General features: G+C 36.3%; 1 long non-coding RNA gene across 3 annotated transcripts in view; it reads left to right on the forward strand.

Moving 5' to 3' along the window:
* Positions 1–23064, forward strand: part of LOC122843721 — a 122009-nt gene that overhangs the window by 23956 nt on the left and 74989 nt on the right. For 2 of the 3 annotated variants that reach the window (XR_006372758.1, XR_006372760.1), the window contains exon 4: positions 8977–9055. This is a non-coding gene — a long non-coding RNA (uncharacterized LOC122843721). Of the gene's footprint in view, positions 1–7975; positions 8043–8976; positions 9056–23064 lie in introns of all 3 variants that reach the window. The other variant, XR_006372759.1, reaches the window with a different exon arrangement.

The following is a 23064-nucleotide window of genomic DNA, read 5'->3' on the forward strand; positions in this document are numbered from 1 at the left end:
TTAGATGTGCATCAAAACCTTCGCCGTCTTAACATAAAACAGATACTCTGAAAAATAATCTGCCTCCTCCCTGTGTTCTTCATAATTACTCAGCTCAGTCAGAAACAGCCAATCAGAACCAGCATTAATCAGCTAGCCATGCTGTCAGGAAGTTATGATATAGTTACTCAGGATTACTAAGTCCTGAGTCACTTTTTGAACAAAAGACATGTTTGTTGTTTTTATGAACCTGACTTGAACCTGCATGTCAGGTACATTGCATGCAACCTGACATGCAATGAATATCAGGTTGCATTTGACATTCATTCAAAGTCAAATGCAACCCGCATTTGACTTTGAATGAATGTCTCTCTTATTACTTGACATTACAGTCAATCCAGGCAATAGGCAAAGGTCGGTGATCGGCAAAGATCAGTCTCATGGGTGATTGGAATGGGCAGCAAAAAACCTGATCGCAGCATCCCTGTTACATTCTTTTCATAACTACTAAAGGTAACAGTTTCTGTGGCATAAAATTGCAAATATATAGCTAACTCTCCTTATTGAAATGCATTGTGATTTCAGTGTTTGGACATTTCCAAATTTAAATAAAAACAATAAAGAATATGCTTCTAGAGGTTATCTCATTCTGACATTGAAGATGTATAAAATAGTTTTTTTATAGCTTAAGTCATGAAAGTTTTGATTAAATATCAAAAAGAGATTAAGAAAAAAAAAGTTGGATCTTTTCATACTGTAGCCATAAACGTGCTTTGCACAGTTGGTTTTCAATCCACCTTTAACATAATCTCATTTGTGATTGTATGTTTTTAGATCTTGCTTCACACTGACATGCAGTCGAGACCTGGAAGGCAGCCGAACAAACAGGCTGGCATGCGGCCCTAAAGTATAGTCTCCTTCTTCGCTGCAAATTCAGGGCCAATTATGCACTTCATGATCTGTGGTCAAAGGCGCCTCTCAGACAATCACCCTAATGAGTTGGGCCTCATCCAAAAGTAGAAAGCTCCATCACTTAGTGTGTTCATTTGCGAATGTATGTGTGTCAGAGAACAAAAGGGTGTCGCTGCAGGGCTACACAGACGTACTAGGAAAAGGGAGCTTTTTTTTTCTATCCCTGAAAATGAGACGGGTAGATATTACTTTAAATACAATTTGGGTTAATATTACAAAATCTCATTTTGATTTAAAGTGATCTATCTAATTGCTACCTGTTTTTACACAAAAATAAGAAATTGTCAAAAATGATACTGGTCAAAATAATTCATTTTAGAGGTAATGATTATCTTTCTTTTTTATTTTATTTTATTTATTTTTTTTAGTATTAACATAATGTTTCGAATTTTAGCCCTGACCAAGTAGTTTTTTTCGGAACTGGGTACATTGTGACCTTTCTTGGTGTATATGTACTATTATAACCAAGATGTCAAACAGTACATCTACCATCAGTGAAAAGGAAACTAACTTTGATAGCATTTTCTCAATTATAAAAATATATACATCTGAAAAATAAACCCTTTCTGTGGCAGTAACTGTGACAGTTTACTGGAGACTTGAATTACATTGACATTCTGTGGAGGCGAGTAAGCGGAATCTGTAAATTGAATTTATTATGTGCCTTTGCCAGGGGATCAAAACAGAGCATTGAGAGAAGTCTGATGCTGACTGATGCTCGGTCGTTATCAGCTTTCCTTCTTTCAGTAAAGAAACCCATAAGAAGCAACACGGGGACACGCGTGCAGCCTTCATAACAGGTTTCAGACAGTTTATCAGAGAGCTAGTTACTAGAAGCCTTGACATGGTGTTTTACTCCCAATACCACTACCTGCAGGAAAATGTAATGTCCCTGCATTTAACCTAAGTTCATGCAGCAGAATCACAAATGTAACTGAAGTGCACAATTTTCCAAAGAAAAACCTCCAAAAAAGAGCATAATTTTTGAAAACAGGTTCAGTTTAAAATGACTCAAGCTGATAATATTTAGCTGCATTTTGACATTAATACTGTAAATACTTCACTTCTCAAAATTTCAGGGTAATTGGCTCATCCCCAATGTCTTACTTTTTGCACTCAGTTGTTTCGGCTCAAAATATTCTGGTTTTAAATTCTTCAAATGAAAACTACAGTATTATGCTTTCCTCATCTTCTGCAAAACAACTCCTATCCTTCAGGAACCTTTGGGTCACTTTTGAGTTATTACTTACAGAAGTGAGTGACAATGATGAACCATTGCATAAAGCCTGTCTTGGTAATAAACTATTTTTCACTCCAGAGTCGGTGAGAGGTACTCTAGTGCCAATTATTCAGCATTTTCATGCAGTCTTCATTCTTGTCTTTAAGAGCGAACAACGCATTGCTTGACAGTGAACAGAAGACTGCAGTGCTGAGGTTAACCTGCACTTTTAGTTTGATTTTTGCGAAACTGTAAATGCAAGAAAAACATTATTGTTTACAATAAACTGCTTGCAACAAGATAGCACATAATATCTTTTGACAGCACAACTCCTAACCTTTAATGATTTTCTAGCATATTGTGCACCTCAGATTGTCAAAGCAGACGATCTGAAACTTAAAATGTAAAACTTGTATGCATGTTGTGCCATAAACGATATTCAGCAATTTAATTTTTGTCTGGATAGCTTTACTTTTCCATCAGACCCTTTCACAAATTCTGTTTTGCCATATTGCCAGATTTTTGTTTTTGCTCCAATGAAATTGTTGAGCTCTTCAGAGGTTTTACCTTTGATTCTGCAGATATGTTTATCTTGTTTTAGTTGAATTATGTCCTTTTTGTAAAACTCCTGCTGTGTTTCGTTTGCATTTGTAATTTTCTTGTTTACAGTTACAATGTAAAAGTGTATTTATCCTATATCTGCTTTGACTTTCCCTGCTTGCCTCTCGTCTGCTGACTGCTAATTGTTGCCAGCTGTGTCTCATCATCTACTGTGTTTATAAGTTTACATTCAGTGCCGTCTCGTTCCCTCATGCTTTTTGTCGAGCTTTAATCTGTCCGACCAAATAAATCTAAACCGTTTACACCGCCATGATCTGATGGGTCACAGCCAGCATTGGCTGCACCATTTGTCCTCTTTTTTTCCTCCCCAGTACCTTTTATTCCTGTTGTCTTAAGAGCAAAATTCCAGATGTACAAATCAAAATTGTCTGCCTACATTTATGCTATAAATAAGTTCAAATAGTTCTTTTGGTGAGAGTTCATAAGCATTTCATAAGACATGACTATTAGATGTGACCTTATTGTAATCTTTCCATGACATTTCCCCCCTTTTGATTATAAATAAATATGATACAATTTATATTAATCAACACGCAACACAAAAGAACTATTTGGGTTACATGTAGAAGGTTGGAAGTTGTTTTCTACAGCTGCGTCAGAACCAGACTATCTCCCCTTGTTGTTAATTCTTTGTCTTTGGTATAAAACTCATGTGTTGTCACTGCCTGACAGAGTTTGGCGAGGTTTTAATCCAGACCTGCTTCATTACTGATTGCCTATGAGCTCTCTGTATTGTGCACAATATATGAATAAACCTGATTGAGTGATTTTACCTGATCAGTGCTTTGGAAATAGTATTTTTTCCACCACAAGTCTCATTTTGAAGAACATTTTGGATAAAAAAAAAAAAGCAAAACAAAACAAAATCAACAGGCGAGAGAGAAAACACAAAGAGGCTGCAATGCAGACTAATAGAAAATATTAGACAACAGGTGCAGGAAGTTAATGAAAAGATTACACAACAGTTTGCAGGAATATTGTTAAAATCAAGTTATGATTTAGAACATATTCATAGACCCACCATTCAGTTCAATTTAGCATCCTAATATAGTTTCATATAGTACATAACGTTATGTAGAATCCACTTTGATACAGTGAGATTCAAATACAGTTGCATAAAGTGCAGGTGAAGGCAAAAAAATAAATACTCTGCAGGTACATTTAGTTGATCATTTAATGCCAACTGGTTAAAAACAAGCTATTGAAGGAAGAATCCTTGTGAGCAAGCAAACATAAGCAGTGTAGAGGAAGCAGTTCCTTTCGTGTGTAGGTAATATCTACAAGGTTCAGTTATGTGGTCATCAAACGTGATTGAGGGAAAAAGAGGAATTTTTTACTGTAACAAAATCCCGAGAGTACACGGATATTGGCAACAACAGCTTTCATTTTCACATAGTTTTCATGATGTCTGTCGTGTATTAAATGAAATGCTTTCATTAAAATCTACCAGTGAGTTTCATTTCATTAACTTGATTGACTGGATATGGCTGTCTACTCAGCATTTTATTGTTAAAAATATTACTGTGAATTACACAGTAGTTGGTATCACATCAAACATTTCAACATGTAAGCTACACTTTCAAAAACAACTTAACACATTTGACAAGGACTGTTGTGCCACTACATTTATGAGTATTCCCAGTTTGTTCATACTCTAATTGTCTATTTAATTTCACACTGAAAGAAATCCCTTATTTTATCCATTATTATTGATTATCATGGTGGAGATGGCTTTTAAATTTTGCAATTACTTTGTGTAAAAGGAATCTTTTCTTTCTTCCTTGTGTGCATCCCAATCATAGCCTACTGCATATTCCTGGCTGTGTCAAATTCAGCTTTGATAAGTACACTACAAAAGTCATTTCAAGGCACTAAAAAGAAAAAGTAAGCAGGGACTAAATCAGCTAAATCAAATTATAAACTTTCAATTCAATTTGACAGTCAATTGTTCCGCTCATCTGTGTAAATTTAGACTGCATCTTTCCACTCTTGTGCTCCTATTGTTTAGTTTTGTTACTGTAGCAAATGCTCCCTCTTATTTTAAACAAAATTTTTATGAAATAATTTTTCCCATCTGGTTAAGTTGATTTCATTATTTGGATTATTTTATTCACTGTGTCCAACCTACTTCTGCTTTGAAAATGCTGGCTTACTTTTACAATCAGGTGTGCATTGTGTACATTTTGGTACTCAGAGAAACCTGGTTTTATGGTGCCTAGTAAAAGTAGTCATGCCCCTTGAATCTATTTCATATTCTGTCGCATTACAACCAGGAACCTGAATGACTAGTGCATATTTGGGTAAACAAAAGATACATGATTAACAAAATGATTTATGAATGAAAATCTGAAATGTTTGACATTAGTACTTTATAGAACCACTTTTTGTAGCCATTTCAGCTGCCGTTCTTTGGGGGGAATGCTTGCAGGCGTATGAATTATTTGTCACGGCAGTGTAAGTGCATACTATGTGTGGTATAAAAACAATAGCTTTGCAGACAGCATAAACTAAGAGAGTTGCATTAATATTAACTAATATGACTTTTATCGTGCCAAAAATCAATAGTGAATGAACTGAACTTGTATAGTTATACGACTTTTCCAGTCATTCTGACCACTCAAAGCACTTTACACTAGAGCCTCATTCACTCATTCGCAGTTATACACCGATGCAGAAACGAGTTGGTAGGCAACGACTCTTCCCGCTAAGTCACCGAATACATTTGCGATATTTCCCCTGCAAACTTCCCAAGGCTATTTGGCAAAATTCCCTTGGCAGAAACAGTGAGATTTAGTTGTTAGCGTTTTCCGTATTCTTTTTTGTAAATACTGACAAGGTCCCAGCCATCTGCTCAGCTCAAAACAGTTAGTCATGCTCTGTTGCGGCGATGCTCTCTTGGGTTCTGTTACCATGTGGAACGACCACGGGGTGATGTGGTGGCAGTCTGAGAGCGGAAAGGCCAGTGTCACATCTGCATCTGTGCAGAACAGCATGCTGATATAACACATGGATGAAACACGGGGAAAACAGCAGGGTTGGGCTTACTGAATGCTCCAGGTACTCTGAAAAGCCAGCATTAAGATCTCCTTTTGGCAAGGTGCTTCACCAGCCCTGTTCCATGCTTCGCTGTAAAGCATTAGCTTTGCACCAGTCAGGTGTGAATTCTATACTGCACACATTTACAGCTGCAGGCAACGGCCTTCATGGTGAAGACCTTGTGTTCAGCCAATTTGACTTAATAAATGTGAAAAGAAAAAGAGTAAAACACATACCTATACAGAGATTCTGGCAGCAGTGGGTTATGTATTATGCATTCAACCAATCTCTCCAGAGTCATGTACAATGTTATAGCATTTCATGCTGTGTAAAATTACATCTTGTGTGATCTACAGGCCTGTTGATGAAAAAATGGCAGGAGCAAAACTGATTGAATGTACATGCCGCGGTGCCTGCTGTGTTTATGCATGAGTAGCTTGGTCCGCTCAGGTGTGTGTATGTCTCTTTGTGTGAGAAGAGCAAGATGATCCTGAATAAAAATAAAAAAAAAGAAGAAAGAAAAAAAAAGAGAAATGTAAACTAAATTAGGGTGCTTTCTTGATATCCTAATTATTGCTGTAGTAGAACTCGACAATCATGTAGAAAGATTACAGAAGTTACGTCTGGTCAGACAGATTGTGTGTGCTTACTTTGGCGCTTGATCACTAATATGTCTCTCCGTGTGTGTGGATTGTAACGCCCATATTTGCCCATTGTAACGGCAAATAGACGCCTTGTGAGAACTCACTGCCCATACTGGGGACAAATGCCTGGACCCCATAAGAACTGTTTTTTAGGGGTTAGAGGTTAGATCTAAGACCAGGTATGAATTGAGTTTGTGTTATCTTTACAGTAGTAGTCAGTTAGATATATTGAGTCATTAGATTATATCAAAATGAAAAATGAACGGAAGACAAGTTGTGCACATAGAAATACATACTGTGTTTGTGTGACTGAGGAACAAATATTCAAATCAATTAAAAAATACTTTACTAATCCCAGAGGAGAATTAAATGTTGTCACTCGTATTACAATTTTCTTCGAAGAGGTTGCTGTGGATGCTGATGGCTATGGGGCAGGAAGGATCTCCCATTACAATCAGTGTTACAATGAGTCTGAAGATGTATAACAGTCTCACGAAGAGGATACTCCGGCTTGTTTGTAATTTTCTTGATTTTTTTTTTTTTTTATGAAGAGTTCTTTGCACAACAATCTCCAAATGTTCCACAGTAGTCCCCAGAACAGAACTAATCTTCTTTATCAGGTTGCTTGACCTTTTTAAGTCCATATCTGATGCCTCTAACAACAACAGATGATTACAGAGGGTCATGTGCTCTCCACAAGTATAGATTCATCATCTTGCTGTAAATTTCGAAAGATCGAAACATTCTCAAGAAGTAGTCTGCTCTTTCCTTTTTGGTAGACCCGTTTATTGTTGAAGTTCCAGTCCAGTTTGTTGTCCAGGTGATAAACACAGAGGTATTTATTGCCCTCCACTTCTTCTCCCATGATGGAAATAGTGTTTGACCTAAACTTGTTTCCCTTAAAATCTGTAATCATCAAAGTCAACATTTTAAAACGCTTAATAGAGCCCAACGAGCTAGCCATGTAAGTTTGATCATAATCTTGTCTGAATGCAATGACCTGTTGATGGTGGACTTCCACCTCTTCCGCAATAACTGCTTGCGATAGAATCCAATCCTTTTGCCAACGTGCAAGGATGAGCAAGTATAGACAATTGATGGAAAGATGTTTGTCCAAACTCAATGAAGTTTTAGATACGTTTTCAGAGAGCATGACCTGCCAGAGCACCTACTATATTTCCCTGTCCATAACCATACTTCTACATTCATTCTACTTTTTGTGAACACCCCTCCGTTTCTGCACTCTGCTCCTACACTGTCACGCCTTGCCGCCTCTGACAGACCCTGACTAGTGGTTTTCTTTCTAAGGAGCCCATTGTTAGCTTTGACAGTAATTGGATTGTCACAGCCTAATTTGTAAATCACATTGGATAAAAGTATCTGATAATCACATAAACCATCATGTTTAATTTGTTCCTGTTTATTTATACTAATTTTGTGTTTAAAAATAAAATCTTGAAGAAGACCTTTAATGTTATCATGCTTTATTCCTTTGTCTTTACAGCTTCTACAACAACTCTGAAGAGCCTTAGATAATATGAGTTACAACAACATCTAATTTTCCCTTTGGGGTTAGTACAGTATTTTTGAACTGAATTAACATTTTCTGTCATTGGATTATTGTCCTGCAAGTATACAGAGTCAGGTGTTGTTTGAAACTTTCAGTCTTATCTGCCAAAAAACTTTTCACTTGAGGGCATTTTCTCCAAATGGTGTTGATTTTTGAAGGAGCTTATGTGATGGTCATTAACTTTAATTTGAGATAAAATTTACTTATCTGTGGATAATGACCTGCATTCAAGAATTACAAAATAACCTGTTGAAGTAAGGGTTACGCCAAAATCTAGCTCAGGTCTCCTGGCATACGGTAAAATGTTTTACAGCCCAACTCTGATTTATAGTCCCATCATTTATAACAGGAAATTATTCCCCTCACAAGGGTTTCAGCAGTGAGTCACTAGTCACATAAGCATTTATTTCAACATCCATGTATATCATGAAAAGAGGAGAAAATTGCCTCGTTGTGGACAAGTCAGTGGAAAATGTTTTGTAATGGTTTTAAAAACTGTTGAGACTGTAGGTTAAATGGTAAAAGGACTTCACTTATACTGCACTTTTGTGGTCTAGTTGACCGCTACAAGAGCTTTTTTCTCTGTATGCCTCAATCAGCCATTCACACAGACGCACATTCATATTTTTGCTTCAAAGTAGTGAAACCTTTTACAGGCTACGCTTGGCTTTTCCTCTAATCTTAACACAAAAGAATCGGATGTAAAAGAGGCTTTGGTTCATGCATGAAGAAGAAAGTGCAACACAGGAATTTGGGGATCCAAATCGCTGATGGTAAAATTAGACATTCTTCTCTCTGAGACACAAGCGATTACTCAAAATCCATGATTGTAGGTTCAGTATTATGTGGAGATTTGAGCAGACCTCGAATGGCCATAAATTCAGATAATACCTGGTTTTTATATGTCATCAGTGGACCTTTATTTGTTTTGTAAGGTGACGGTAGGAGCCAAGCAGATCCACCAGAGAGACAGGCCAAGGAGATGAATGAGAGACGGATTGCTTCCCAGATTAGGTTTGTTTTCCAATCATCTTCTGGCCATATACCATATTGATTAAAACCTAATAACCTCATAAGACGCTTTCCTGAAGCTTACACATCCGCTGCTAGCCCACACCCCTCTCCCTCACTCATCCGTTTCTTCTTTCTCTCACTGTCCCCGAAGTGAAACAACTTGCCGTTTCTCCTCTTCAGCATTAAAGAAGTACTGACAGCAAATCATTCTTCCTGACCTCAAAGTTCAGCCTTTAATTTTGATGATATCTATCAATCATGACAAGGATATCAAATAAAAAAAAAAAAAGGGATTGACTGGGTTATATATTGTACCCACGATTAAAAAATATTACCATGCAACACACATCAATCTGTCAGAGGTGTCAAGCAGACAAGAGGGTTAGGAAGGGGAAATAATCTGGCAACTTGACGACATTAGTTTTGATTTGGTGCAACTTTTAGCTGACAAAGCGTTGCATTTATTTAGGAGCAATTGGTTGTGCTAAATCTCATATTTTATACATTGATTCCTCCTTAAAGTTTCATGAAGGTGAGACTAACCTTGTGGCACTGCAGTTTGCTCCCGCGATTTGTTTGCAGTGCTTACGCTCTGAGCCTGTACATGAGCCATGTGGCTGTGTTTGCCATGTCAACACTCTATTTCACAGGTGTCATTGTGTTGATACGCCTGCTTCTCATATCTCCCTGATCAGAACATCACGTGTACGTCTTCAAGCATTGCCATGTGTGTGGGGAGACGACTGTAACCGTAGCTGTAAATTTGGCCGCCTTTTCCCTCAGTGGTCATGTCGTTCGTCACATGCCACAGGTAGAGTTACATTAGCTTTTTAAAGAACTGCACATTCTTTGAACAATCAACACATTTTACTAACTGCCAATGGAAGCAATCTCCTCAGCAACATCCAAACTGAACACAACTGTTTTAATTTAACAAATTAAAACAGTTCTTGATGTTGGAACTTAGAAATGATAGCTCCTGACCATTATTGTCACAGCAATCCCAAGTTAGCATCAGTTATAAAACCAACTCAGTATAGTAGTTACCTGGGTTATCAATTCAGTTTAATTATATAGTACCAATTTCCAGCTCGCCTTGTTAAAGCACTTCACAGAAAAAGTCAATGCAGTCCAATAATACAAAAAGAACAAAAGTTAAGTGTGTACGTTTCAATTGAAAGTTATCAACATCCAGAGTGTAGTGCTATCATAAATATCTGTATGAAATAGTGCTGTGATGCAGAACAAATTCAAGACTTGTTCTGACAGTTAAAAAAAATACACAATTTGGGTTTACGAAACCGAGGCAAACACAATATTGTCCACTTTCCCAAGTAGAGTAAAGGCATATCTGGTGTGTTTGACACTTAGTTGAGATCAGAGAGTTAATTCTGTCCCCACAGCAGTGCAACTTGACAACCACTTATTTTGAACTAAGACACTTGAACAGACACAGGCTTTCAACCTTAACGCACAACTTCAAATCCAGGGTTCACAAAAACAATTTCTAATTCATCTATCTGTCTATTTGTGTAATAAAATTGTGAACATTTCAAACAGCCACTCCTCTCACTTCCAGCAGAAGCTAGCTGACCTGCAGGCATACTTCCTGTATGTTGTAAACAGGAACAAATGGAAAATATATTTTCAATATGTTTTCAAAGTTCAGTGTTTCTCTCTACGACGATGTCATAGCTGATTTTGTCAAGCATTTTTGCAATTAAAATAGTAAATCATTCAATTGATTTTGTAAAGTTACCATGTCCTGGAGTTTCCCCATTTTAATCAACCTTGTAATTCTAATACAAGCTCTTTTCTTTTTACCAGCTGTTTAAATTCATAGTATAAATGTATTTATCACTTTAAAAGAGAGTTTCTGGATGTTGTTAACTTAGGTACCTAATGATACTCTTTTTTTTTCTTTCTCATTTTGCACAAAAATGTTATGTGTGAATGGAGATGTTGATAAAAATGTCACACAGACATACTGGTTTGTGAAACTTCCTAATATGCTTTTAAACATGAGTCATGTTTTTTTCCTTCCCCTTCTTCTCTTTATAGACCAGATTAAAACCTTATTTCCTCTGTTTCTTAATCTTACTTTAATCTACAATGACAACACAAGGTTGTTTGCACTGGCTTTAATAGAGTGTGCAAATACCCAAATGTCCCATTCATATCTTGTACACGACATTTCAGACATTCCCCCTATTTTCTTGTGATCATCTCATTTTCTTACCATTTTGTGCCGAGTCTTGAGAAAACAAGCCTTGGTATATTAACCTTATTAGTGGTATTTACGTTCTAATTAAAGAGGAATTTACAAGCCCGGCAGGAGGGATTACAGAACACATGGACTATTGGGGCTTGTGACAGATGGCAACCTTTAACAAGGCTTTAGCATTCATGTTGTGGTGTTACAGTACTTGGTTGGTTTTGCAGAAATGGCATGGTTCCCTATGCACTTCAAATTTCCCAAGCGTCGCCGTTGTTCTTGTGGTTTTTTTTTTTTTTTTTTTTTTTTTATCTAGCTGTGAAACCGTATCACAGAGGGGTATCACAAAGCTTAATTCACCAGAGTGCACAGGTCCCTGCATCTCTAATTATTTACGACCAAAACATCTAATCAAGATATGCTAAATTTACAGCTTCATGGTGCCTAAAATCTTGAGGCAATTATTTTAAGAATATTAAATCTCACCCCTTGTAGACTTGAGAACTGGCTATGAAAAGCTGCAGCATGTTTCCTCTTAGACGACTTGGCACAGAAAAGCAAATATATTTAAACTTTAAGTCATATTTTGACTATTGTTCAAGGAAATTTAAACCATAAATACACATCGTGTTAGCTCAGCTGAAATTACAAAGCTATTCTTTCACATCTGAAGACTGAAAATGAGTAGCCTGAATATTGTTTGAAACAAACGGGTTTCACATCACACTGTTCTGCTCAACAATATATCAATATGAATTCTGGTGACTCTTATTTTGAAATAAGAAAGGAAATAGAAGGTCAATAGTGTTGAAATATTTTACTGCAGATTTTTTTTGTTGAGCTGGCTAACAATGCTCCATTAAGAAAAACGGTAAATAAGTCCCTATGACTTAGATTACCTGAGTGCCACCATGTGGGGGTACTCTGTCATTCTGTCACTTTGTTCACCTTTCTATAAAGAATATATGAAATAAATACAACCATTGTCAGAGTTCCAATAACCATTAATGACTTCAAAGTTTGCATCTGGTTTTATGCTTCCTGCCAGCACTAAATGACAGGTAAAATTCCAATATAGGAACATTGCTAAGGAATTTGAGAGATTTAACATATTTAGTAAGAATAAATAAATAAATAAATTTCCGTGTTTAGAGCCGAGAGAAAAGGACAACATCATTTTGTTTTCCTACAACCATGGATATGAGCTCTCACAACTTATTCTCAAGCCAGAACTTAACTTTTTTTTTTTTTTTTTTCTTGTGTGGCGTCTGCCAATTTTGTGATTGGTCAGAATGTTAAAGTGAGGGTTTAAGTACAAGATGGAATTCAAATAAATGACCAAGTCTGTGTTTACAGCTACCAGTTTCCCTGGTACATCTTTTCACAACAACACATGTTGTCATTGGCGCCTTCTGCATTGGTGTTGTGTGAACAGCACACTTATTCAAATGAATGAGGAAAGTATGATGGTACACAACCGGGCTGTGATATTGAATGGGAACTATAATATCAGTCATCAAATTTTGTAAATTCATTTGAGAGACTTTGAAGCTCAGTGCCTAGCTGCAGGTGTGAGGAATTACTGCAAAAGCCTCTGAATGTGTAATGTACCATTCTTTACAGTTCACAAATTCTAACGAAATATTGCACATTTTCATTATTCTAAAAGTTAATAGCTGTAAAGCATACAGCACTTTCAAAAAGTATCCATATGTTGTCAGCTCTCAAACAATTTAGCACTTTTATTATCACAAACCTTAATCTATTTTATTGTGATTTTATTCAATAAACTGACAAAAGTAGCGTGCAAATGAGAAGTGGATGAAAAAATGATGCATGGGTTGGATTTTTGTGAAATGCCCTTCAAAATATATACTCTGTAGAACCATAATCGCATGACCAATCTGCCAACAAATCTATCTCTGGATGTAAGGCGCCTCCAGAGTTACTTGGGTCAATTGACTAAGTACTCTACTTAAGGCAAAAGCAATTTTTGATACGGTCACAAGATTTGCCATTTTAAACCTTTAAAGGCGAAAGGACAATGTATCAAAATGACTTTTTTTTTTTTTTTTTTCCAGCTAATGTAGTTGATAAAATATTCTTTTCAACAGGATAGAATCCCCAAACCACCTAAATTGATATATCAAGAAAGATACATATTTAGAGTACATAGTCATATTTGTCACTTAATAGCGAAATACTATGGAGAAAATACGTAGAGATTTACTGTTAGTTATCAGTAAGGAGTCAAATTAGTTGGGGAAAAATTACTGTTCTTCACCAAATTATCAGAGGCCAATATTACAATGACAAAGTTCACTCATTAAGTCAGTGCCAACATGTTTTCATTGCTTACCTTGTCTTGTTTCCCCTTACCTCCCTTTCTTCTCCCCTTCCAACCTTTCAAAGAAAACATCTTATTATGCAAAGGCCAAGCTGTAGAATTAGCAAAGTAATAGATGTGATCCGCTTGCTAACCTCAGCCAGCATCCATGCTCAGAATTTCAAAGAGGGTTGTCTACACACATCAGTCGCTTTCTGGAGCATAAGGCCTTGTCATCATTCTGCAGGGAACACGTATGTGCGAGTGTGTTGGGATTTGTCACATATGCGTCCAACACTGTTGCCATGTGGTAGGATTTACTAAGTCAGCTGTGGGGAAAATGTCAACTCCTATGACACAATTAGTTGTACACACCATACTTGTGTTTCCACTGCAGGCACCTGTTCCACAAACTCAGGTAGCTTTCCGGGCCATTTGTTTACCTGACTGTAGGAACCATTTCTTAATCAGAATGCCAAGGTTTAAACTTTCCTAAAAAAAAAAACAACCCAAAAAAAACAAAAAAAAACCAACAAAAAACGAGTGTGTCTAAAATTGAAAAGTTCAAAAATGGAAAACAAATTATTTAAAAAACTCATTGTTCGGCCACTTAACTGTTTTTAGGATTTTATAATCCTAACACAGTAAACAATAAAAGTTTGTATGATTTAAATGCCTGACAGAATAAAAATCTAATATGTCGTAATAGACGTATTATGTATATAATATACATATGTATTAGCCTCGTAAAAAAACTACAACTACTTCACAATTATAAAACGGCTCAGAAAAATTAATATTCTTTTTCACAACTTTTTCTGTTTGCTGATTGGCCCGTTGAAATTCTAATAGATGAATTGAACTAGATGGGAGAAATCGAAGACAGAAGTACAGAAGGGAGATGAAAATCAAGGGAAATTGCATTGAAAGGCAAAGACCAGACTAAGAAAAATTGGCAAATATCCCTACACTCACAGAATTTGTGCACAGAAAATTCACACAATGAATTCATACTTTTCACCAGTGAAAATCAAAACACAACATTCCAAAATTTATTACAAAAAAGGTCAAATCTTGGATAGTAAACTACACTAAAAAAGTCTTCATCATAAACAGTTACATAATATTTTATGAAGTCAAAAGAATTACCTATGCACAAAAACTGTGATTGATATATAAGCTTACTAAATAACAAATGTGAAACTTTATTACTTTGCATGTCATTGACTGCAAAAGGAAGCTTTTGGAGCTGCCAACCACTCGCGTTTAGCTGGCCTGCTTTTTTCAGTCATGTATCATATTCTAGGCTAGATTCTGATCAGCTGAGGGCTTCTACTCAATTTCCATAATAGGCATTTCAAGCCATCACAATGTGACTTTCAGACTGTGTATTTGTGTGTGCTGGTGAGCATGTGAATACACTGAACCAACGGAGTGTGTTTTTATGTATTTATGATTCTGCCTCTGCCAGTGTGTGTTTCCAACAAATGCTGATCTGCAGGTTGGAAAGGAGCAGATTTTCATATATTTAAGGGCAGGCCCGCTTCTGAGCTATAACAGGCTGAGGGCACTGATGCAGTAGAGAAGCTAGTGTAAACCATAAGCTGACACACATAACACACAGATGCAGCTAATGTTTAACTCGTCTCCAGAGTCCCGTTTTGCCTCTTTTCTTTTCTATTAAGATTATTTAAATACATCTGGATATTTTTACTGTCTAGTAAAACCAGTTGCATGCATCAGTTCAAAATATCAAATGTCAACCCTCAAGAGAAAAGATAGCTGATTCCTGATGGCTTTTCCCCCCCCCTCGTTTTCTGTAAAATAAAAGTTGCGTGAAGACGCAAGCTGCAAAAGAGAAAAACCCCTATAGATTTTCTACCCCTGTTGAGAAATAACACTGGGCAAATATTACAGAGGCCTTGTACCTATATATATATATATATATATATATATATATATATATATATATATATATATATATATATATATATATATATATATATATATATATATATATATATATATATATATATAAAAAAAATAGGAAGAATATTTATATCTCCACCACACTTTCACGTATCTACCTCTGGTTTCTGTGGGATGCCTTTCTGTTGTGAATCCAGGATCTCAACCCAACGCAGGCCAACAAAATTATTTGGACACCTTTGAATATTTGATTGCATAAGTGCAACTCGGAAACACATCAGCGAAATTGCGATGACATTTTTTGCAAGTGCCTCTCTAATTTTACAGCAATCAAGCAATAGTGGCTTCATGTATTTACTATAGTAGGAAGATGCGCTGCCTGCATCAATGCAGATTGGATCACCTCAGCATGCTGAATGCTTGGAGTGGCTCCAGCAGGTGGCTTTAAGGTTATCTTGGCTAATTATGGGACCCAGTAGCCCTCTACTGCACAAATTCAGCATGATATCTTCAAAATTAACACAAAAAAAAGCCTTTTTAGATGCGTCTGTAGATACGATAGGAAAGAAAACATGCAACTTTGCTTTTGTGCTTTCTCACTAGTTCAATCCTACTGCTTTGTTTCAAGCATCTAACTGAAAAATATTAATTTGATGGTAAAAATGGCCTTATGAAAGAAAACCACCTCCTCTTGCCTTGAAAACACAAACTGTTGAGAAAGTGCTCCAATTTAGTGGATACAGTGACACAGAATGTACCAGTTTAGTTAATATCAGGGCAACAAAATGCCTGCCTTTTAAAACTGAATAGTACATTGCAGTTATTTCTAATTAGTATGAATGAAGGTCTAAACAATACCTAAAGAAAGGCATCACCCTTTCTTGCTAGGTTCTAAATGTTAAATCATAAACAAAAAAGAAACATTAACAAAGAGATGGCTAAAGCGTCGTATTTTACCACAACCAAAAGGGAATAATCAGGATATCTTAAGACCAGAATGTTATGAAGTCTACATTTATGTCTCATATTTATGGTTGTAAATTTGTCAAAAATTCTGTCTTGGTACAATTGTAATAAAAGAGTTTGCCACCTAAGAAATATATTCGTCTCTAGTCATTACTTGTGCTAAACATTCATGTTAAGCTATTGATCAAGTAGCTCGGGGTGTCAGAGAAAGGTTGTGCACTCATGCGGTGATATTGTTGCAGCAAATGAATAAAATGGAATATGGAGTTTGTGTTGATATATGTCTGCAGATTCAAGTCGTTTATTTGCTTAGCACATTTCAGCAACAAGTTCAAACGGCTTTTCACCTTAAAAAGAAAACATAAATCTGGCTTAGACATTTGTCCGATGGAAATGTCATTCAGTCTGTATTTATGTGGATGTCATTGAACACTTTGACGAGGGCGGTTTCAGTACTGTGGTGAGCACAGAAACCAGACTGAAAGACGTCAAATGCCAATTGTGTCAAACGACTAAACAGTCCCCTTATGTATGTTTTTATGTATGTGTATATATGTGTATATTTATGTATGACATATTTATTTTTGTATGGTTATGGAAATTATCAGGGTTTTTTTAGGGGATATTTCTGGCCCATGAAGCCCACAGTTTCTGTTCTCCCCCTCATCATTCTCATTTGACCTGAGGGCAGACGTACAGTGAAAGCCACAAAACCATCCATCTCCATTCTCTCTTTTTCTGTCTCTCGCTGAATGTGTGGCAGAGGTCACCTTGTGCTGTAGAACAGGTAGGTGCACACACTCGCAAGCTCTTGGCTCTTAGTTTGTCCTTGTCCAGTCTCAGACCTTCTCCACTCTGTATCCACAGATATCCTTCCCTCATTTCCTGTCACTGACCCTCTCCGGTAATTTGTCTTCACCTTAACTTCCTTACACGTCTCTCCTTCTGTGGGCCTTTTAAAGTCAAGCCTGTAAGTTTTGAACTTAATTTTGCAACAACAGTAGAACGGCTTCTACCTTTTGCCACAAAAGGACTTCGGCTGGTGCATATGTTCTGATAATTACCGATCTATTTAGAAACAGAAATGATTACAATGGTTTCCATGCACATTGCAGGACAGCAATAAGTTGTAGGGCCTTTTTCACATGCTTTTTTTTATTATTTTGCATTTTTCCGTGATATTTGACTTTCTGTATTGACTGAGGTTGTCTTTGTTAACTTTGTTTGTTCGGTTTGGTATGGGAAAATGAACACACCGGCTCCAGAAAAGCTTTTGGTTTCTGTATCTTTTGTATTTATAGAAGCTATGTGGGAATGTGTTATATTATTATATCTACATCTTATGCTTAGATTCTTCTAAGTCAGACTTCTTCAAAACTATTGGTCACAAACTAATTCATGACGGCAACATTGATGAACACAAACAAAGTTACATTATGCTCACAAAGTCCTAGTAAACTACTTTCTGTGCAGTTGTGCGAATGCCAGTGCCTAATTCTTGAGTAAATGTCCAGGAATCTCAACATCAATAAAAACAGTCATTCATGAACTCCACTTCTACTTTCTACTACAGAGACGGACGGAAACAGAAAGTCAAACAATTTTGCTTTTTGTCATTGCTGCTGAGTTGTCTTTAAAATGTAGTTTTAGCTCCTTAACCAGAAAGGTGTGATTCATTTATTACTCAAAAATGAGCAGTACAGGTTTTGTTGCTCACCAGCAGATTCTTCTCTTCATCCTGTTGCAATGTTTGTCACCAATGTTTGGTTTTTTCCTCCTTTTTTAATTCTCGGTGTTTGAGATGATGCCACCGGAAAATAATGTTTTACTCTCCCCAGGATGCACAATGCTTGAATCATGTGCCATCATTTACTCTTGAGAAATACAGCTACTAATTATCTGACCACTGGGGGGCGCTTATATGATATTGAAATCTCATCTCCAGACGTTTTTCAGATTCTTCAATTGAAAAAAACAAAAGTGATGTACCTGGTCATGACAAAGCAGAACACTGAATTCCATCACATAAATCTCAGCATACACATGCTATTTGGAACAGGAACCTATCAAAAGAGACACACGGACAACCAAACGTGTTCCCACGATATCACTTTGATTTCTCTACTTTTAACATGTTGTTTTTTTTTTCAAAATGCCTGCCTTCCCTGTCAGATAGCAAATAGTGTAAATCAGATTTTACGAATTACTGTAATGATTATAGGTGAATGACAGCTTCTGCGTTGCATATTAGCAGTTTTAAAATCATAAGTTATACGCTTTATGCATCACTTTATTTTACTTTTAATGGTAGTTGTTTTTCATACTCTGTTACTGTAATAAATTCCATAATTGGCCTGTTGATTAATCGGCCCGTTTTGTTTGCAAAGAAAAGACCTGCCAACGCAGCAAGTCTTCAAAGGTCATACCTGCACCCGCGCAGCCACACAGACACACAGCAGCCTGCACACAAAACACCGCCCTCTAGGATCTTCCAGAGAAGGACAGATGCCCTTATTCAGCATCAGTTAACAGGCGATGTGTGAAGACATTTAGAGCAGCACATTTAACATCCCCACCTTGTCTCTCGCCCTATCCAGAGTTGTTTATCTCCCTCCCTTGATAAAGTGAAGGGCCCATTGTTTGAGTGCAAGCAAGCATTCTGTGCGTGTGTGTCATGAGCAATCAGTTCAAGCATTTCCCAAAGTCCCAGAACAGATCAATTGACCTTCCCTCCACATGTTAACAATGAAGAGTGATGGACAAAAAAACAACAGGACAAGCAATGAATGAATGCTGAAACTAGAACTAGTGCAGGGGTCTCATGGAGTGGGGAGGATGGCATGTGAGGTTGTCTGTAAGTGGTAAGCAGGGTGACCTGCTCTTGTTGCGAAGTTCCAGTAAGCTTTAAAGTTTGTAGCTATAACCTCGTTTGGTTAATATAATAGTTTGTTTATATCCACACTTTCTTCCTGCTATTAGAATTGAGCTTAGTTTTTAGAGCAGGCATAGAAGAGGCAATTACAGTTCATTACAAGCAAGAAAAATATAAGATTTTCCAGCATAAGATGAGTGTTTATTTTTTGTAATCCATATTAAAATGGTCAAAAGATTAGTATGTCATATTTACATCCCTTGAACATTTTCACATTTAGCATCATTTCAACCAAAGAAATATAGATTGCAAAGTGGAAGGAAAATGCATGTTTTGCTCTCATTAGGTTTTTTGTCAGTTCAGGCGGGCGGCCATGTCTTGGTAGGTTTGCAGGTGTCCCGTAATTTATTTTCAGATGGTGGGTCATAAAATGCTCAGTGAGGTGTTCAAAGCTTGGGATTTCTTTTGATAATCTAACCCTGCTTTAAGCTTTCCCACCATTTTCTTTTTTCCTTGTGTGTGTGTGTGTGTGTGTGTTTGTACTCCTTGGTCTTTATGATGCTGACCTCTGAGGTCTTCAAAGAACAGCTGTATTTGTACTGAGAATACACCACACACAGTTTGACTCTATTATTTAAGGAGCTTTCAAAGGATACTGGTCGCAGTAGATTTTACTTTAGTGTATCGAAGCTGAATACAAATTCACCACGCACAATTTAGACTTCCTTATAAACATAAACTTAAAACTGTCTATAATTTTCCTTTGCCTTTTTAAATGTGCAACTTTTTTTCCTCTACTATATAGAATTACAAGAACATACATCGAATTATGACAATTTTAAAGGTTTAATTCTTTAGCCAAACATTTGGTGTTGAATCATTAGCATGATTGGCAGAGATGCAAATGTATTTATTTCTAAAGCCGCCTGTTTTATTTAAAGGGTATCAAAAAAGACGCTAAATACAAATTCCTGTTCTTTTCAGTTTTTATTTAGCAAATTTAAGGATGCGTCCTTTTCCTCTCCCCTCACAGCTATGCATTGGTTTGTGTTGGTCTGTCACAAATTCCTCATAAAAAACACTGATGTTTATGGTAGTGTCATAAAAAAGTGAAAACTTTAAAGTGTATGTATCCTTTTGCAAAGCAATATTCTTTGCAATAAACTGTTAGAATGACCATACAATGTAAACAAAGATTTGCTTTGTGATAAGTCAAAACAACAACCAACAAAAGAAAGTTAGAACTTGTGAACAGTCAAAGGAAAAGATAGAGAAATAGACATATTAAATCAGTAAAGAATTCGCCCTAAAACAGAGCTATTTGCAAATAAATCCTAACAAGGTTTGATTGACAAACACCATAATTTAAATGTTTACTTCAGCATTGACCAGATGTAATCTATTGGGTGTCTAGAACAAACTTTGATCACCTTTATGTGACAGCAATTTTGTTCTGTAGTTAACAGGCCATCAGCTGTAGGTGCTGCTGACTAAGTGTCCTTGTATACAGTCAATAAAATTAAGGTTGTCTGTGTGCACTGGTGTATCAGTCATTGGCTTGGTTAGTCAAAAGGTTTATTATGTATTATTCTGAATTAGACATAAACACAACATGAAAAAGGGCCCTCTGGCTGAAGAGGTCATTTTATATAACCACGTCAAGGTTTTGCATTTCACATTAAATCTCAAAGTTAAATGTGCCAATGTTGGAATTTTTGTGAAAAGAACAGAAGCAAAAGATTTTTACTTCTTACCCAAGTTTCACTTTAGAGAGAATCATTTCATGTCATATGAGATTTGCAACGGGAATGCTTTACACTGCGAGATCCTGTTAAAGTGAACTGCAAGCAAAATGGGGCTTCTTTTATCTCTGAGATTAATTTTGAGACTGTGAAGTCAAAGCCAGACTCAGCTAAAAGTCTGTTTTTCTCTTGTTCACTTGTATTAACTGAAGTTTGTGTTCCTTTTAATCTGTACTTATTAAATGATTTCTTGGTTTTTCTTTTTCTGTTTTCTCATCCTGTTTAGGTTCTTATCCAGAAAGATTTTCCTTATTAAAAAAAAAAATCCCATTGAGCAAAAATCTTCCTCCCTCTACATTACAAATATGATGCAATGGCCTGCAAAAGGTCTTTTAGTAGATGTGCTCAGTTATTTTTTTTCTCTCACTGTGTCCAGTGAGAAAAAAATGTTCATATGTTTTATACAGTACAGAAACTGGGTCCTTTTTGTGTCCTATTTCTGTGTGGACAAACTTTCGGTAGAGCTGATCTTCATTTATCCAGATATCTTTGTGTTTAAACTAACCTGGTGCAACGAAACATACACGCAGTGAATGTTTTTAGTTTAGCTTGATGCATACAAAGGAAGTATCAAATAATATTAAAGTAAACTTGGTTTATTTCACAGAAGAAAGGGACAGATTTGTGCATTCTAAAATGGTGGAGCTACTTCTTTGAGGGCAAGTCTTAATCTCTCGGCACATGCCTATGCATACCAACAGTGACAGCAGCATAAGTAGATAAGTTTATGTTAAGTTTGGCACTAATGCATATTCATGCCCAATCATCCTTTTAAATTTTCTCATACACTTGTAGTTGTGAATATGCAGCGGACTCTATGCTTCTGGCCCAAGATATTTGGCAATGTGGCTGATTAGCGACAGTCAGAACCTTATACGCATTTTTAATGAGACCATATTGAAAACACAGTTCGAATAAACATCATGAAACTTAGTTAACAAAAGGGGAGGGATGGATCAGATGTGTGCAAACACTTTTTTCAACTTCACACTGCAAAAACATAAAATATTTTCAAGTATTTCTTATCTGGTTTATAGTGAAAATGTCTTGGCATGCTTGAAATAAGACAAAACTAACTTACAAGTAACTACAGCAAGATACAGGAGCTTGTTTTGAGTCAATTAATTCTTAAGACTGATGAAAAAGTACCAGTTCCATTAGCAGATTATTTCTCTTACAGCAAGACATTTTCCCATGTTAAAAGTGAAATAATCTGACAATAGGACAAGTACTCTCTCATCAAAATTAAGGAATGAATTACTCAAAACAAATATAAACAAGCTCCTGTGTCTTGCTGAAAAGGTGTTTTCATCAGATATTTGTAAAGATGGCATGGTGCTGAGTTTCACATGAGTCTAGAGTTCGAAGCAATTCTTTCACAAAACAATTTCAACCTTGTCCATGAATGTATTTTGAATTTCTACTACTTGAAATTATTTGTACACTTTTCAAACACTATTTATATTGCATTGTAAATCACATTATTATTTTATTTCCCCTTGAGAGTATTATTCATCTAGGACTCTGATGTAACAAAGCAGTCTAACATCTTATAGAGTAGATGTTTTTGTGACCACAAGGGTTTTCTTTAACTATGGAAGAAGGATATAAAAAGTTAAAGTGGTGTGTTATTAGATTCACTTTGCTACCTATGTAGTTTGGGGCCTTTATGCACACATTTTTGTGTGTATGTGTGTGTTGCACAAAGAAGGTCAAAACCGGTGTGCATTATTTTATACTGTCTGATTTCTCTGGTATTTCATCTTGAAATAATCTAAAGATGCTGCAACAGAATCATAACAACGTTGGACATGGCCATGCATGAACCATAATGAAATGATTATCGATATTGCTGTTCCTAAAGGACATAGCTATAACAAAATGCATTAGTAGGCAGAC

The sequence above is a fragment of the Gambusia affinis genome, linkage group LG14 (genome assembly GCF_019740435.1).
Source record: "Gambusia affinis linkage group LG14, SWU_Gaff_1.0, whole genome shotgun sequence".
Classification (NCBI taxonomy): Eukaryota; Metazoa; Chordata; class Actinopteri; order Cyprinodontiformes; family Poeciliidae; genus Gambusia; species Gambusia affinis.